Source organism: Diabrotica undecimpunctata, chromosome 1, assembly GCF_040954645.1.
Source record: "Diabrotica undecimpunctata isolate CICGRU chromosome 1, icDiaUnde3, whole genome shotgun sequence".
Taxonomy (NCBI): domain Eukaryota; kingdom Metazoa; phylum Arthropoda; class Insecta; order Coleoptera; family Chrysomelidae; genus Diabrotica; species Diabrotica undecimpunctata.
Window position 1 is genome coordinate 33,294,459 of NC_092803.1, and position 20,277 is coordinate 33,314,735.

Consider the following 20,277-nt stretch of genomic DNA (forward strand, 5'->3'; position numbering starts at 1 on the left):
TTCATGCCGAAAGACAAAATTTCAAATGTAAGCCTTTTTAATTAAAAATATGGTTTGTTTCAACTAAATATAGCAGATAATATCATTTTCCATGCGTTCTGGTATTAAGGTCGGGCAAGTTACCTGACCATTTCAATACGTTAATATTATAATAATTTAAGAACTTTCACACTGTCTTGGCCCTGTAATCAGAGATACCATTATGCATAAAAACCCTGACCTTCCTTTATTTCCACTGAACGTATCCCATACTACTACACTTTCAGGATGTTTGACGGTTTTAACTGTGAACTTTGGATCGTACCTTGACGCAACGGACGCAACGTGTGGACGACGAACAAATTTGGGGCTTCCTCTTATTAACCTGAACGTAGCTTCGTCACTGAACATGACTTTTTTCCGTTGTTTCGGTGTCCAATGCTGATACCTTTTACAAAAATCCAATCTTTTTTCTTCATCGCTTTTGTAAGCAAGGGCTTTTTGCAGCACGTCGACTTAGTAATGCTTGATCTTTCTAAAGCCGGTGACGAATCGTTCTTATTAAAACGTTCTGAAGAAAATCAGGATGTTTATTTTTGAGTTTTGTGGCAGTTATGGAAGAGTTCAACATCAGTTCACGCCTGATGATGGTGTCAGTCCTAGATAATATTTTTTTAGGAGTTCCAGAACCAGGTTTTCTTTCCGAAACAGTCCCTGAAGGCAACGACGCAGCCGACTATTTCAATTAATAAATTGTCTCTCTTGAAACACCAATATCACGTGCTACGGCGAATACGGTGCTGAGTAAATAAAAAGAAGTTTAACACTGACTATTCATACAAAGCCAACTGTGTACAAACACACAGAATAAACTAAAGAAACTAAGTGGTCACTGAAGTGAGTAAACTAGTAAACTACAGACAGCCGTCGTCGCAAGTACGATATCCCGTCACCCCGCATGCAATTTTTCTTTAAATTTAGTGATTTATTTAGCAATGTAAAGATTTTTTTGACAGGTACTTGTCATTCATATATTTTGACATCAAAGTTTTTTTTTACTTAAACTTAAACTATAAATGTGTAAATCCATAGAACCAATTGGTATTTGTGGATAATAATATATATAATTTAGCTCTCCAGGCCTAGAAGGCCCATAGCTTGGGTTACTATTCTTTTCCATTCTTTTCTGTTTGTTGCTTTATTTTTCCAGTTTGGTATTTTAAGTTTTTCTATATCTTTTTCAACATCCTTCTTCCACCTGGTTTTCGGTCTGCCTTTCTTCCTTTTCCCTCCTATTCCTCCCATTAGCATTCTTTTTGGTAGTTTAGTGTTTTCCATCCTTTGGATGTGTCCCAACCATCTCAGTCTTTGTGACTTTATGATCCCTACGATATTCGGTTCTCCATACATCTCCTCTAATTCCATATTTGGTCTTTTTATCCATATACCATTCCATAATTTACCTCCAAATATTTTTCTGAGGACTTTCCTTTTCCAAACTTGCAGCAAGACTTACTCGGATTTGTTCATTGTTCATGTTTCACTGGCATATAATACAATAGGTCTTATTACTGTCTTATATATTCTTATCTTAGCCCTTCTATGTATATATGTTTTTGCTTTTTAATAAATTGTTTAGTGCAAAAATACAACGGTTACCGGCCATAATTCTCGCTTGGATTTCTTCCTTCATATTTGGTCTTCTCGTGAATGTCGCTCCTAAGTACTGGAATATTTCTACTTCTTCGAATTTATATATTTTTTCATCTGTTATTACTGTCAGATATTGTTCTTGTAGGTAATCTCTTTCTGTCGATTCCATATATTTGGTCTTTTCTTCATTTATGTACATCCCTTTCTTTCTCGCTTTCATTTCTAATCTTTTTATTATTTCTTTTAATTCTTGCTTACTTCTGGCTATCAGTACAATGTCGTCAGCGAATGCTAAGCATTGGTGTTTTCTTTGATATATAAGTCCTGACCTGTTGATTCCAGCTTCTCTGATGGTAACTTCGAGAACGATACTGAACAAGAGCGGTGACAGTGGGTCTCCTTGTCGCACCCCCTCACTGACCTCAAACTTATCTGTTTCTTCGCCATTTATTTTAACCCTATTCTCTGTTTTTCGGAGTGTCACTTTTACCCTTCTTTAAAGTCGATGAATAGGGCCATTGTAGGTTTCCCATATTCGTAGCTTTCTGCTTGTATTTCGTGCAGTAGGAAAATTTGATCCACTGTGCTCCGCCCTCTTCTGAATCCACATTAATATTCCCCTATGTCATTATCTATATTTTGAGATAGCTTATCTTTTATATATACTGCAAGTATTTTATATGCAACATTTAGTAGGGCTATTCCCCTGTAATTGTGGCATAAACTTTTGTCGCCTTTTTGTGAAAAGGGCAGTGTCGCTTCGGTCCATTCCTTCGGTAATTTTTTTTGTTCCCATATGTCTTTTAGCAACTTCTCCAAATGCTTAATTAGTACTGGTCCTCCATATTTAAACATTTCAACTGTTACTTCATCTCTCCCTGGGCTCTTATTTTTCTTTAGTTTCTCTATTATTTCTTTTTCGTTAGGCGGTCTTTCCTCTATTCGTTCTTGATCGACATTTTCCTTCCCTTCTTCTTCCTCTTCATATTCTGTTGTGGGAATTTCATTTAAAAGTTCTTCAAAGTATTCTTTCCATCTGCTCAATATTTCTTCGTCACTTACTAAATTTCTTCTACTTTTGTTTTTGTAGTGTATAGGTTTTCCTTGGTACCCTTTTTTCTCATTTTTCACCCCTTGATATAAGTTTCTAATTTCTCAATTTTTATAGCTCTGTTCTATACATTTTAATTTATCTTCATTGTATTTTCTTTTCTTAGATCTTATTATTCCTTTGGCTCTTTTCCTTTGTTCATTGTATTTTCTCTCTATCTCTGTTGTTTTTTCTTGCATCATTTTCATTCTTAATTTATTTCGTTCATCTAGTTCCATTTTACATTCATCGTCGAACTATTCTTTGTATTCGTGTTTTATATTTTTATTACTGGCCTGAGCTGCTTTGGTCATACATACTTTTATTTGCATCCATGTTTGTTCAATATCCCCGCTTTCTGCAATATTATCTAATCCTCTACTGACTATTCTTTCATATTTATTTTGTTCCTCTTCTGTCAGTAGTGTCACAGGTTTAGTTGCTTTATACTTTTTCTTCCGCTAGTTTCTAAGCACTGAAATAAGTTGTTTCATTTGTATTCCAACTATAAAGTGATCTGAATCTGCATCTCGACCTCTGTATGTTCTTATGTTCTTTATACATTTTTGCATATCTTTTTCGACAAGCACATGATCAATTTGGTTTATGGTTTTCCCATCCGGTGATCTCCACGTTCCTTGGTGTATTCTTTTGTGTTGGAAGTACGTGCTCATAATGATCATATTTCTTTTTTTCGCGAAATCAATTAGGAAGTCACCATTTTCGTTCGTTGTTTCATGCAAGCTGTATTTTCCTATGGTGGGTACATATATTTCTTCTTTTCCTATTTTTGCATGCCTATCACCTAGCACTATTTTTAAATCGTATTTGGGGATATTTTCGAATACTGTATCTATTTGATTATAAAAGTCTTCCTTTATTTCTATACTTTTGTCTTTAATTTTTTGTCTGTGGATAATAAAGAGAATTATAAACAGAAATAAATTATGTGGTTGCCATTCGGTTATGTTAATTAAATTTTGTAGGAAGTATTTAATTTGATTTTTTTAATTTGATACTGATATTTATTACGAATATTAAAAAAACAAAGATAGAGAAAATTGTTAGCTTCGACGAAAGACCCATCTCTATAATCCAAATTTACGGATCGTATTTAAGGAGTTCAGATCGGTCATCTTCGCTTCGGTTAGCATCTTTGACAGTATGTGTAAATGTGAAATGGATTCCATCAACTACAGACATATTCCATTTCGAAATGTCCATCACTTACGGGTAATCTTAAGGGAAAGTGTCACTTTTCGGCTTAGTTTAATGGTAATATATAAGATTAAGTTTTAATCGCCGTCACATGTTAGTCCTTTTGTGATAAGGGTGGGGCGTTATGCGGAACGTGAGGGGTTAAAAAATAAAATAAAATAGGTTATTTAAAATAAAATACGTTTATTATATTGCTTTAGTATTTTTATTTAGTTAATTTATTTTGCAGTGAAGTACATTTAACGGTATCGAAGTAACATATAATTTGCATTATTGATGTATTTTGCATAACACTTTCATATAATTTATCAATAACTTTCTTTTGATAACGTGTCTTGATTTCGTTCTGTTGAATTATTGTTTCTGTAATTTGGCTAGACATTTTAATTAAATTATTTTTGTTTAAGATTTTGAATGTTTTTTTTTTATTTTTTTTGCACCTAGGATTGATTATAATTTTAATTTACAATTAGTACAAGTTTACAATTTTTAATATTCTCACACATTCAAAATCCCTCGCTGTAATTTCACTTTTTCACACCGCTCTTTAAATTTTCGTTTAAATTACAAAGTAGAACTTTTGACTATCTGGTGAACATTTTAAAATGATTTGGAAGTTTTTTTTATAGATTTTACACTTCTCCAAAATCTGTACATACTTATCATTTTATTGTTTCTATCATTCTCGATTCTCGACACCAAGATTGGGTTAACAACTTAGAGGAATTGAGTTGTTAATATCAATTTTTCTCAAGAACTATCCCTTTACTCAATAAATATTTTCAGTAAAACCGATGATAACCAGTTTACGATAATGGATTTTTTTAAACAGTTTTCTCAAAAACACCCTAATAAGGGTTTTTATATTTTTAGCATTTAGTTTACCATGTACCGTTGACCTGAAGATGCATAGCAAATTATAAGATGCGAAATCGAAGGTGATAAAATAAATTAATTGTAAGTTATTATTATTATTCTCATTTCTTTTTACCTATTTAAAAATAGGAATAGGAATAGAAAAAAAAACAAAAAAGTACTCAAACATAATATTATGTACGAAAAAAGTTGATTCAATTAAATGCTTTCCAATAAATTTTTTCCAATTTTTCTTTTTTTTTTTCTTTGTATAAATATAAAACGATGACGGCTGTCCAACGTGCGAATAGTTTTCTATGCGCGAAATATGAAAACGGTATACGCGGGATCAAGATATTCTCTCTGTAGTTTTCTTTGATGATCGTTTGCAATGATATTATTTTATTAGCCCTTTTACAGTCAGTCTCGTTCCATGGCACAGTCGAGGTTGATGAATGTTACGCAGCACAATGGCAAATGATCCTACTTGGGAACACTAATTACATTTGGTTTGATGAAAACTTTAGCTACTCCGAGTATTTCTACGGGAGTGGCTTATTACAAGAGACAGCTGTGGACGTATTGTTTTGACATTCACAATATAACGACAGGTCAAATACACATGTACGTATGTCATGAAGGCATAGCCTCAAGTGGCCCACAAGAAATTTGTTTTTGCATTTTACACTACGTAAAAACGTATGTTAACACGCCGGTTTTAATTTTGTACAGCGATCAATACGGAGGTCAGAATCGAAATATTAAAATGGCGTCTATTTTTGTATAGATGACTGTTTGTAATATTTTTAGTCCCACAGTGATAAGTCACAAGTTTCTAGTTTCCGGTCACTCCTATTTACCATGTGACAGAAACTTTGGAGTTATCGAAAAACAAAAACTATTGGTTTTGCCAGACGGAAAAAAAGGAAGCAATATGTAAAAGTAGAGTGACTTAAAATACAGTGGTTAATGTTCAAAGCAGAAGAGACCCTCAAAATTTATTTTAAATATTCTAAAAATGAGAGTGTAATATTTAATTGTGTCGACGTTTTAAAAAGAAGAACAGATAAAAAGAAAAGACTTCTACTTGAACATCCTCTATCCTGCTGGAAGACCCATAGAGCAACGAAAATATAAAGACCTTCAGAGTCTTCTTTCTAACATTCCGCCGGTTTATCATAAAATCTACACAAACCTGAAGACAAACATGGAGGCAATATATAATGATGTTGGATCGGAAACAGATGAATAAGTTCCACAAGGAAACTAAGTTCCTGTAGCTGGCTGTATATTATGTATTATAATTTTTTTAAATCTTTTATAAAAGGTATATAATTAAAACACCATATCGGGATACATCACAGAACGTTTTCGAAAATAATATTCCATCATCAGTGTTATCTAGATGTACATGTTTTGAGCCACTAAATACTTGGGTAAAAACCCGTTAAATGTTGTTAAATTAAATTTAAGTTACATTATTTGATCTTACATACTAGGATGTTTAAGGTACACTAGAAATTGATTACATGGCAACGCAAGACTCTACTGGAGGTTGCTAGTCCTGAGACAAAGTGTCTAGGAGGACTTGTTGCTAGCAACAAGTCCTCGTAGACACTCGTAGATCGCTATCGCCTCTCCTTTCCAATGATGTATCATACGTCACAATCCGACAAACTATTCTACCCCCACCACAAAACGCTCAAAAAATTATTTAATTCTACATCATTCTGTTTAACTTAATTTAATTTTATATAATTCTATTTATGTCTATTTAATTTTAGTTTATCTTATTTAGTTTTTATTTTATTTTATTTTGGTATAGCGTTGACGTTTGTTAAACGTCATTTTATTTTATTCTTCTTCTTCTTCTTCTTTTTGGCTTTTATTCTTCTGAATAATCAGCCAGTACATTTGTTTTGTTAATTTTTGGGCCACTGTCGTGAGTCTGAGAATATATCTCATGCCCTATTATCAATTATCAGTGACATATAGACATTTTTTCTACATATCTACATTTTATTTATGTTTTCTATTTTCTTATAGTTGGTTTAAATGTTAATATTGGATAGGTTATTATTAAGGTTATAATTTTAAATGGTTGATCTGTAGGAATCTGAGAAGAATTTTGATAATTTTAGGGTTAATCTCGCATAGAAGCATTGGTATGTTAGTTGGGGTTTTAATATTAATTTTGATCAGCTCCTGATAGACATCATAATCTTTTATTTTGTTTATTGGGCATATCCAAAATATGTGTTCTAGTGTATCCATTTGCCCACATTCACAGTATGGGTTATCGCGAATGTTGATTTTGTATAAATGTACTCCTGTCAGGCAATGACCACTCCTCATTCTAATAATGGTAGTAATATGCCGCCTATCTATGTATGAGATTGTGTCAAACCATGGTTTATTAGGAAAAAAATTTTGTATGTTGTTATACCACTTGCCTTTATATTGAAAAGAATTTAACCAATTATTTTGATGCATAGAACATATTTTATTTTTTAATAATGGCATGATATCCAAGTTACTTAATCGAATTTTAGCAGGAATATTTATTTCAGCCGCAATCTTTGCCAGTTTGTCAGCTATTTCGTTTCCCTTGATATCATTATGTCCAGGAATCCAACATAATCTAATATCTTTCCCATATTTATTTAAATAGTATAGTTTCTTTTTCTCATCTCAAGGACAGTGTCTCATGAAGCCAAGACGAACAACTTTTAGAAAGAATTGATCTTCCTTAATACAATCTGTCCAGTTTAATTCATGAAAAGAAAAGATTATACCATAAGTGGTTGAATACAAAAGATGGCGCAGACAAAGACCGATACAATGAAATGAAGAAGAAAACTAGAAAGATAATTCTGACCTCCAAAAATGAGATATGGGATAGAAGGTGCAGAGAGATAGAATCTTATATTGGAGGACGACAATGCACTGAGGCGTGGAAGTTTATAAACTCTGTTAAGAAGCCGACTAACGAGAAAGTGATTCTAAATCCCATAAATCCCGAGGATTGGACACATTATTACAAACATCTATTAAATGAGAACAGAGACGAATTTAAAGAAGATATGAATTCATGAAGAATCGAAATTCTGGGAGAGCATATTACCATAGATATCAACATAGTTCAAAAAGCTATAGCAGGGATGAAGAATGGGAAAGCAAGTGGACCAGAGGGAGTAACTACGGAATTAATAAAGAATGGCTCAGAGAAATTACACAGAATGATCACGGTGATATTTAACGAATATATTAATGGACATCCAACACCAGATGAATGGAAAACAGCATATATGACCCCAATATATAAAAAAGGTGACAGGAGAAATTGTAAAAACTATAGAGGGATATCGGTCACAAGTTCAATGAGTCGACTATACGGTCGAATACTACGGGACCTGATAGAGGAAGATTATCAATCGTCTGAAGACGAAGAACAAGGAGGATTTAGAGCAGGTCGTTCATGTACAGATAACATCTTCTGTCTTAAACAAATTATAGAAAAGAAAATTGTGACAAATAGAGAGTTACATATGACTTTTGTAGATCTTGAGAAGGCATATGACACAGTCCCGCTAAATAAACTATGGGAAGTCCTGGGCACATCAAACATACATCAAACATTGGTTAGTGCTCTCAAAGATCTATATTATGGTTCAAACTCCCAAATGAAATTCGGAAACCTCTTAGCTGAAAAATTTGCAGTTACTAAGGGTCTCAGACAAGGATGTTGTATCTCTCCGACTCTATTTAAGATTTATATCTCTGCAGCTCTGAAACAATGGAAAAGGAAAGTCAAAGGAATGGGTATACAATTGAACGATCAGGATTACATATATACTTTACAGTTTGCAGATGATCAGGTGGTAATCTCAAATGACAAAGATGACATGGAATACATGCTTAGAAAACTAATTAAAGAATACCAGAAATGGGGATTAAATATCAATTTAGAAAAGACAAAATACCTCTCAATTGGAGCTGAAGCAGAACAACTCGATATCGATGACAATCAAAAAATAAATCCATGCAACGAATATAAATACCTGGGCGTCATCTTCGACCGTAGTGGAAAAGACGAACGAGAAATAGAACATCGAATTGTACAAGCACGAAGAGCTATAGCATGTTTGAACGGAATTCTATGGAGTAAAGAAATATCAAAGAAAAGAAAATGGAACATCTATGAGACAATGATTAAAACTAGCCTACTTTATGGAGCTGAGACATGGAGAATAACCGAAAAATATAAGAAAAAGGTCGAAGTTACGGAAATGGATGCCATCAGAAGATCGATGAGAATATCAAGAGCCGACAGAATACGGAATGAAGTGATAAAACAACAAATGGGTATAGAGGGCACTATAGTTGAGGATATTGAAAGAAAACAGCTCATATGGTATGGGCATGTGAGCCGAATGGAGGACGAAAGATTGCCTAAAAAAACGATGATGTGGCAACCCCCAGAGAAGACGAAACGAGGAAGACCACCACAGAGCTGGAACCTGGGAGTTAGGAAAGCGATTAGCGCTCGAAATCTGGACGAAGACCTAACTCAAGACAGAATACAGTGGCGTTTGGGAGTCGGACAACGTCGTAAGACGTTATAAAAAACCGAATATATATATATATATATATATATATATATATATATATATATATATATATATATATATATATATATATATATATAGTTTCTTTTTAACTTGCAAGACTCTGTAATCTTTTGTTGCAGTTATCATATTGTTATTAATGTTGTCTATAGCGCTCTTTGAGTCCGTAAATATTATAGCTTTATCAAAACTTTTTTCCTCACAAATCATTAGACCCTTTTGAATAGCTATTATTTCTGCTGTACAGATATTAATAAGTGAAGGAATTTTTTCAGAAAAGGAATAATTTATACTAGGTATGTGTATTCCTATGCATGTTTTGGCTTCCTCAAGGTTTTGATTTTTGTGTTTTTTTGAAGCATCTGTAAATATTTGTATGTAATTATAGTAATACGAATTTACAAAATTGTAATATTCCCAAAGGTTATGGGAACTATTTTTTTTTAATAATGTTTTTATAATTGGTACATTATAAGTGTAGATATCATATTTTATTTTATTAGTAAGTGTATGGTTTCGTTTCGTGTAAGTACGATTCCTAAAGACTGGAACAATGCAGTGATAGTCTTGTTACACAAAAAAGGTGATATTACTAAATTAGAAAATTATAGACCCATCAGCCTCTTGACACATATGTATAAACTCTTTATGAAAATCTTAACAAAGAGACTAACACCTAAACTTGATTTCTATCAGCCCAAAGAACAGGCAGGCTTTAGGAGAGGATATGGCACAAATGACCATTTGCACACCATAAAAATCTTAATTGAAAAATGCATCGAGTACAACATACCACTGGTTCTTGCATTTGTCGATTACGAGAAGGCTTTTGATACTGTAGAGTTTGAAACCGTACTGGAAGCCCTAAATCAAAGCCGAATAGATTACAGGTACACGTCACTAATCAAAAACATCTACGAGAACGCTACATCAAGTATACGACTACACGAAGACACCGAAAAATTCAGCTTAGGTCGAGGAGTAAGACAAGGAGACAATATTTCACCAAAATTGTTCACGGCAGCTCTAGAGTCAATATTTAAGAACACCCAATGGCAAGATATGGGCATCAATATAGATTAAGAAAGATTAAATCATCTGAGGTTTGCAGATGATGTCGTATTAATCGCAGATAACTTACAGGATACGGTTTCTATGCTACATTCGCTTAAAAGTCTGTCTGAAAGAGCAGGATTAAAGATAAACTTTAAGAAAACTAAACTTATGACAAATCTCGTAATGAGTGGAAATATAACTATCGACAATAATACCATACAACAAACAGACACTTACAAATATCTGGGACACGAGATCAAAATAAACAGAGACAATCAAACAAATGAAATACAGAGGCGAATAGGCCTGACATGGGCAGCATTTGGCAAACTAAGCCATATTCTAAAAAGTTAAATTCCCATGTGTCTCAAGCGAAAAGTTTATAACCAATGTGTTTTGCCTGTACAAACTTATGGAGCAGAGACTTTAACACTCACGCAGAAATCTGCGAATAAACTAAGAGTTACACAACGAGCCATGGAACGTGCAATGCTGAATGTGAGCCTCCGAGACCACATAACAAACCGACAAATCAGGCAAAGATCAGGAGTTCAAGACGTCATCGAAAGAACCACGAGACTTAAGTGGAACTGGGCAGGACACTTGGCCAGAACACAAGATGGACGATGGACAAGACGAATTATGGAATGGAGGCCCAGAAATTATAAAAGAAGCCGAGGACGACCACCGACTAGATGGACCGACGACATAAAAAGAGTAGCGGGAAACTGGCTACAAGCGGCCCAGTGTAGAGAACACTGGAAAGAACTGAGGGAGGCCTATGTCCAGCAGTGGACGGTATGTCCAGTGAAGTGTATGGTTATCTTACCCAGAGACATATAATAAATATATATTATACGTCATTGATCTTACCTTGCAATTACATTAACCTATATTATTAGCAATTTTCGAAAAAATTAATTAATTCAGATTTCTTTGTTCAGATAGCGTTAGGATTTTATATCTAATTACATAAAGCTTTTAGTTATTTTGTATTAAATTCTGCCTTAAAAATATTATTAAAATTAATTATTAATTATATTAATATGAAATTAATACAGTATTATTAATTAACCGTATCGTTTCAAGAACAAAATATGATCGAAATGTCAAATTTTGGTAGCTCACATATCTTTGCTAGACGGCGTCGTAACATTACTGGACAAACGGTGTGACCTGTCATCATAGCTTTTTTTTTATAGATAGATACTTTTTAGATAAAGAGCTGCCTGCGCTACTTTAGACACATAAAATCGATTTGCTTTAGTTTAGCCATTAGTTTGGAAATGACGATGGTGCATTTATTAAGAGTAGTTGTAAACAAAGTAATGTTACCCAACTTGATTGCTAAAAAAATGCAGAAGATAGGCAGCAGTAAAACAAGAAACAAAAATCATTGTTGCCATGCATTGAAATGCAGCATTGCAGCGGTAGCCATTGCACATGCTACAGTAAAAGACATTTTTATTATCATTTATTTCTGAAACTTATTAAAATTTTTAAATACCGATTGGTAGATTTAGTATTGAAATTAATTAGACAAGGTCAATATGAGTCCAAAGAAGAGATGTTCATAAACAACCAAAAATGAAGAAAAGAAAACAAAGAAAGGCAAGCTAAAACCTAACAATTAGAAGAACAAATACGAAATTAAAAAAAATTACGTGAAAGAAACCAAAACTCTATGGACAATTGAGACTTAAAGAGGAAGATACAACTGATAAATGGGTAAAAATCCAAAAATAAGGATAATACAAAATGGAATAGAATCTAGAGTGAATAAAGAATTAAAAAAAAAACTAAAACAAGCGTAAATAAAAACAAAAGCAGAAAAAAAGTAGAATGAGAAATAAAAGACTAATGAGTTCTAAATGAGAAAATGATGAGTCGAAGAAAAAGATGCAGAGGAAAATGAGAAGATAATAAAAAACCGTAAGCAACAGTTGCAGAGTAAAAATAAAAAAGTCAAAAAATTTAAAATTGTGCACAGTTAAAATAATTGAAGGGGTGAGTGTATGAAGGGAGTAAGTGACATTTTTTAAGAAAATGAGTTATCCGCATGGATGAAGGTGGTAAGTGCTAAATTAAATTTTCCACTTATCCCCAGCCTTCTATGATTTAAAATAACTGAGACAGCCAGCGTATGAAGGAGGTAATTGACCATGCTACTTTAAATATCTAGTGAATGAAGAAGGTAAGTAACAAGATAAAGTACTTCCTTCATCCATACCAAAAAGAATAAAAAGTTTTGAACTACAAGTAAATTCCATATGATGAGATCGTTGCTCTTCCTGAAAATGGAAATGAAGAGGCTCTTAATTGGCCCACTAAAACCAAGAAAAAAATATTTCCACTAAAAGTAAAAGTAACTAGAAAAAGACAGAAAAAGATTAAAGAATGGAAAGCACGAAAACGTGCCAAGTGCAGAGAAAGTGGTCTGGCTTACATTTCTAAAATAGGCCAAGTAAAACCCGCTAAAACCGTTAACTCTGGGATTTTGTGCAATGAAACTTGCCGTTACAAGTGTTCTCAGTCAATAACTGTAGAAGAAAGGGAATCAATATTTTCTTCCTACTACAAACTAGATGTAAATGCCAAAAACTGCCATCTTTTAAGAGCATTAAAAAAAGGGAACCAATGAGAAAGAAAACTGGAGCATTAAAGCATAAAACTGCCACCTACCAATACAATGTAACTTGTAGTGGCCGGCAAACTACCGTATGCAAACGGGCTTTCATTTCCTTGTTTGCAATCAGCTTGAAAAAGGTTGACCTAATCCAAACTTCAATAAAATCAGGGAAAAATGCTCCTGAATCGGACAGAAGGGGAAAACACGCAGTCAGACCTAAAAAGACCCCTGCTGAAGTTGCTGCTTACGTCATTAAGCATATTTAAAGTTTCCCAGCAGAAGAGTCGCACTACTCCAGGCATTGTAATATTCACAAAAAATATCTTTCACCGCAACTTTACCTAGACAAATGCCGAACTGACGGAAGAAATGAAAAATTTCAAATAAAAGAGGCTACATACCGATTCATTTTTAATAATGAATTTAATCTGTCTTTTGGTTATCCCAAAAGCGATACATGTAGCACATGCGATTCTGGCAAAAGTAATGAAGAGCACGCTGAAAATTACAAATCAGCGTTTGAATCTCAAAAAGCAGATAGAGAATTTGCTAGCAAATCAGAGAACACTGTGTATGTAACATTGGATCTAAAGCAAACTATACCCCTACCTAGGCTTAGTACCTCGAAAGCCTTTTATCTTAGACAAATGTGATTTTACAACTTAGAAATCCACATAATAACCAAAAATGTGGAAAAAACCGTTTTCTGCACATGGACCGACAATCAAGCTTCCAGAGGTAGCTCGGAAATTTTTAGTTGTTTTCTACGAACAATCGAAAATATCATCTAGTTTTGTGGACGGACTCGTGTGCCGGGCAAAATAAAAATTTTTTGATGGTATATTTGTTTCAGTATCTTGTGGGCAAAGGTATCTTTAAAACGATTGAGCACAAGTTTCCAGAGGTAGGACACTCGTACTTAGACTCGGATAGAGCATTTGGACGTATTGAGAAACGACTAAAGAAACATCAAAACATTTACATCCCTGATGAATATCGTGATGTGATTGTTTCTTTAACCAAGAAAAATATGGTGATAGACATGCAACATCACTTTAGAGACACGGAAAATATTATGAAAACCATGAAACTAATGAATAGAAAAAAGATTTGATGAAAAGAAAAAAGATCTTCTTAATGAAAAGGTTAATTTCAAAACTGGAATACAGTGGATTCGCGTAGATATCTTTGGATCATACCTTTTCAATAAGTCTTACGATTACTACACACCTTTCAAAATGGTATATATCATCAAGCAGAAAAATTTCCCATCCCTTCTACCTAAAGAATTCAACATTCCAAGTCATATCCAAAATACTGGATCCTTAAGCAAAGAAAAGGTAGACAATCTAAAAGAACAGCTTTGCTTCATTCCAGAAAGGGATAAGTGGTATTATGAAGCCATCATAGAGCAACAAAAATTTTAAGAAGGTGGTACAATATCCTTAGACTGATTCAAAAGCTGCTTAGAAATTCAGTGTTTGTCAGTCTTTTGTAAAACCAAAAATATAGATGTTTACTTGACATCCATGTTATTTTTTTCCTGGTTATAGCTCTTATTCAAAAGAAAATGCAAATATTTATATAAAGGAGGTAAGTCCACATACCCCCTTCATTTTGGCATAGACATAATTTCTAACACAAAAAAGTTTTTGGATAAAAGAGGTAAGTACAAATATATATTTTTCAAATAAGTTTTTAAAAATCGGGGGGATTTTTGTTTTTACAATAAAATTTATACATATCCTACCTGTGAGAATAAAAAAAAATCGGTTTAAAAAATCGATTAATAAAAAAGTTCCAGCAATAAAACTTTGGAGTTAAATTTCTCAAAAACTTACTTTTGTTACTTACTTCCTTCATCCACTCACCCCTTCAATTGTTAGTAATAACACTGCAGTATAACACTAATAATACAAAATTCTAGAGACATATTATTATTAAATTAAAATAAAAATAAATCTTCTATCGTACAAACTAAAGCGTGCATGGATAGACTAAGCTGCCGGATATAAAAAGACTTAATTTAACAAATCTCTTCTTTCTGACAAGCATTACCCATTAAAACCAATCAACAGATTGAGAAGCACCGATGCGGATTATAAAAGCTTAGCATTTTTCACAGCTAAGGTCAGCATCGAACCTTTCAATCGCTTTTCGTATCGACCACATATTTCCAGGCCGTTATTAACCGACGACGCCATTATTCAAAAACAAGGCATTAATATTACATTCCGCCATTATGTTGCGAGATAATGTTTCACACAAAGAGCTCATGAATTCAAATGTATTTCGACATTAAAAACATTAGCACTGTAATGAAGCGAATGTTGGTTATGTATTTGTTCTTTATTACATACATTTTATTAATTTCCGTGAAATTATTTTGGGAACAAACATAATATGTTTTTCGCGATAAATATTAAAGAAAATAAATATTGCTTTATGTATTATGCTGATATATATTATTTTTTAATTATGGTTTAAATTAAAGCAATTTTCTTGAGAAATTTTAATATTATTTACTACATTTAATTAAATTAATTAATTAAAACCACAAAGTAGAAATCCAATGTTTTTTTGGTTGAGAAAACCAAACTTCAGATTTTTGCTTTAATTTGTGATCTTCCTTTATTCCACTTCAAGTTGCTTCTGCCTTCCGTAAAAGTAGCTCCTTATCTGTTTTCATTTTGCCTACACCTCATCATCATCCTCTCTAAATCCACTGCTGGACATAGGCCTCCAATGTTTGTCTCCAAAGTGTTCTATCTTGTGCTTACTGTATCCAGTTTTTTGTTGTCTTTCGTCTTGCCATCATGTTGGTGGTCTTCCTCTGCTACGTTTATAGGCTCTTGGTCTCCATTCAACTGGTGTTTGCGAGTCCATCTTCCGTCCTTCATTCTGGCAACGTGTCCAGCCCATTTCTTCACCTACACAGCTTTTTATTTTCATGTTATAAGCGTCACACCATGTTATAAGTGTCAAGAGGATATCGGAAATAAAGATTCAAATCTTCATTAAATATTTTCGAAAAGACGAATTTGGATACCTCTACTTCTGGTTCTTCACTTTGCACATACAAATCAAAAATTTTGAGATATTTAAATTAAGTGACAGATACTCTCGATTAGGATTTTTGTTGCGGCTATAGTGGGATGTATATTTGGCAAATTTGTTTATAAAATCTTTTATATTTTGAATATCCGTTTCTCTTGTCTTATTCTTAGGAGGGTGCTTGCCTCTTTTATCCAGTGACGGAGTAATTAATTCGCCACCTCTTGATTTGTTAACTGAAGCTCTGGTAAGCCTTCCATCTGAAACTTGTAGAGCTTTTTGGAAAAATGATTTGCAAATTGTTACCATATCACCTGATTCTTTTGATAATGTATAAATTTGTGTCTTCGAACATTTATTATAATTTTGAGTTGCTGTATGTCTTCCTTTATTAACAACATTTACTTGTATATTAATGTAGGCAGTCTATAAATTAAAATCCGAGAAGTTGTAGAAACTTTGGAAAATATTTTTTCTTTCTTCAAGTATAACAACAAATCATACTTTCGTGGACAGCTACAAACTCCATAAAAAAATTGTTATTTAGACATAATTCTACCACAAGAAAAGAAATATAATTTTCCTGAATTTCTTTCCAACTTAGACTTAGATTTTTTACAAACTGACTTATTTTTCTTACGTTTTATATCCCGGTTTGATCTAGGTTCCACAGGTCCATCTTCTTTAAAGATTTTCCGAGTTGTAAAAGACTCATCATTAGATGGTGGATGGACGTCAGAGGCAGAATCTGTTTCAAATTCACTGGATTCACGAGTACTACATGTATCCGACAACGACATTCAAACCGACAAACAAACTTGCTCTCTTCATTTTAAGGTTATAATTTTAAGGTTATTATCTTAAAAAATTTAGAATCCCAATTTAAATTTTGTATTTACAATTACTGTACTCACCGTTAAACAACATTGCACAAACATAAACCGTATAAAAGGCTGATAGTACTGTAAAAAACAATTGAACGCTAGACAAGAGTGATACAAACACACAGGGCAAGAGTGAGAATGTCTAAAATATTATACTGCACACTGGCCCAACTGTCACTTGGGCCACATTTCCATAACTAAATCATATGAAATATTTACGAAGCCCAACTGTACAACTCGCGCCATCTCTTGGTATTCAGTGAAATGTTAGTTGAGCCATTTTAAAATAAAAGATATGATAAAATGCCACCTATTTTACTACCTATCTGAACTATACAATAAAATCAGTGGGGCCACTCTGCTTCTGAGAGACTCAATTTAGATACTTTCATTTTCAGGTGACCATTGGATGAAAGTATCTAGATAAATAGATGAGAGATAGATAGGACATTGGTTTCTACTTAGCGGCTGGAGTCGACCATGTGCTGCAGAATTTTTCAGCCAAAAAACTAAAAAATCAACCATGTATTAGACAGTGCATATCTTTTTAAATATTTTTTTACCACATGAAAATTGAAAATAATTACAATAATTAATAGAAAATAACAAATTGGCAAGGATAAAATGAATATAATTATTATTAAACAAATTAGTTAATTAATAATAAAGAAACTAACTACATATTGGCCGAATTATAGGTTTACAAGAAATATGTGCGGAAGAGGGTATGTAGGAATAAAACAAGTCAAATTTGAAATCATAAAAAGACAGTGGCTATAAATATAACTTATTCCAGAGAAGATTTAATAATAAAAATAAATTTTCAATTAAACCATTAGCCTAAATGAGTAAAAGACAATAAGAAAACTACTCTCTCTTTCTTCAGCATTGAAGTGACACATGACAGGGCAGAGTTGTCAACTAACAAATAACGTTTGTTGACTGAAGTGAGGCACAGAGATTTATATGTACCATGTCTGTGACATAAAACAGAGTGGAGTCAAGTAAAGGAATTACAAGATTTCGAAGAAGAGGTAGAGAGGACAGCAAAAAGACTAAAAAGGACAAAAGGTAGAATATTGATACTTCATACATCTCCCGAAGAAATAAAAGAACTCATAAAGCAGACTAACGCCAAAAAAGCCCCAGGTCCAGACAATATCACAAACAGGGCGTTGAAAAACCTACCTACAAAAGCTATTGTTTATATTACCAACATCATAAACAATATGCTGAAACTAAGATATTTTCCAGACAGATGGAAGGAAGCTCACATAATAATGATTGCTAAGCCAGGGAAAAATGGCACATTTCCTCAAAATTACAGACCAATCAGCTTACTATCATCAATAAGCAAGATTGCGGAAAGAGTAATTCTAAAAAGACTGAACGAAGAGTCTCAAGCATTACACACCATTCCAGAAGCTCAATTCGGTTTCAGAAGCGAACACTCCTGTGAATTACAGGTATTAAGACTTACAGAATTCATAACTAAAGGATTTAACGAAAAAGCATACACAGCAACCGCATTTCTGGACGCCAGTAAAGCATTTGACAGAATCTGGCACAAGGGACTCATTTACAAAATGAATTCATTGGGATACAGCGAGGCGATGACATGTCTGAACCCTGTCTGAAGTCGGAGCCCTGGAAGCGGGTGTGCCTCAGGGTGCTGTGCTATCACCATACCTGTATACCATCTATACGGCCGACACGCCAACAGAACCCGGATCTCTGTTAAGTCTTTACGCAGACGACACAGCAATAGCGGTTAGCTGGAGAAACCCGGATCATGCAGCTAATCATCTGCAAAGAGCAGACGGAACATTCACGGAACATATCAATCAACAGGTATACAAAGCCAAAGCGCTGAAAAGTCAGCTCTCAACGCTCATAGGCAGAAGAAGCAAACTAAGATTTAAAACTAAAATCAGGTTTGCAAACAGCATCATCATGCCAGTCTTAACGTACGCCTCAGCAGCATGGGGACATACCTGCAAGTCGAACAAAATGAAGATTCAGAGATCTCAGAATCAAATCATACAAGACGCCTTAAAAATACCAAAATACGTACCTCTAAGGTACGTATTCAGAGACTCAGGACAAACCAGGATCTTACGGACGCTAGACGAAAGAGCATATGATATATTCAATGGACTAACAAACCACCCTAGTAGAATGCTAAGAGAGCTGACGAACTACAACGAAAACATCAGGACGGTACACAGAAGACCAAAGCAGCAAATAGCAAGATATAGGGAGATCCCAAACGAATAACAAAGGATGTAATGGTGCATAGTCGTCAAAACCTCAAGATGAAGAAAGATAGGAAACCGACCAAAAAAATCTCTGGCGAGAGGGTACGCTTTTTCTTTTAGGTTTTTAGGTTTTTAGGTAGATATAAGTCCAATATACACCGGGGTGAGTGAGAGCAGTATACACTTGGGAATGCTCACCCCATCACACGCACACAAATAGGATTAAGAAAAAAAAAGGAAAGAATTATTGCCCAGGCATATTATAGTTCCAAAGCTCCAAGGAAGTCCACAAAAAACAAAAAAAAAATAAAAACAAAAAAAAAACAAAAAACAAAAAAAAAAAACAAAAAACGGTCTTTCTATCTAAATCACTTTGGATTCATCCAATGCTTAAATCTTTTCACTCTACATTTTTGTAACTTTTAATTTCATCATAGACCAAACATGGAGGGCCCATCTGGCTCTACATATACCGTTTCAACGGACTAGGCCCTTAAGGCAGATCAGGTGAATACTGATATTCTCGCGAAATCCGAGCACTGAGGTCTTGTGCGGTATACAGGGGCTCAGTGGCCGGACCCTACTCGGGTGCTCGGCCGGCGAGGAGAACAAAATTTATTTTGCCAAATCGGCGGCCGAGTAACCGAGCACACACTCTTTTCCGAACATAGAGTCGTCAGCCAAGGCTGGGGGCTCTATGGTCGGAACACACGCTTTTTTCTTTTGTTTTAGGGACTCAAGTCCCGAAGTCATGATAGAGTAACTTCAATAGAGTCAGTAATGTAAATAGGGAGAAAAGCCTAGATGTGGCTACCCCTACAGTTAGGTGGCATAACCACAGTCATTAAAAACAGAGGGTGTTCCATTACCCAGGACACCTTAAGTAACTTTCAGATCATAAGCCTCCTCACGTAAGTCACACGATGAGGAGGGGTGGAGGAAAAACCTGGGGGTCAGATAGGTACTACTTCGA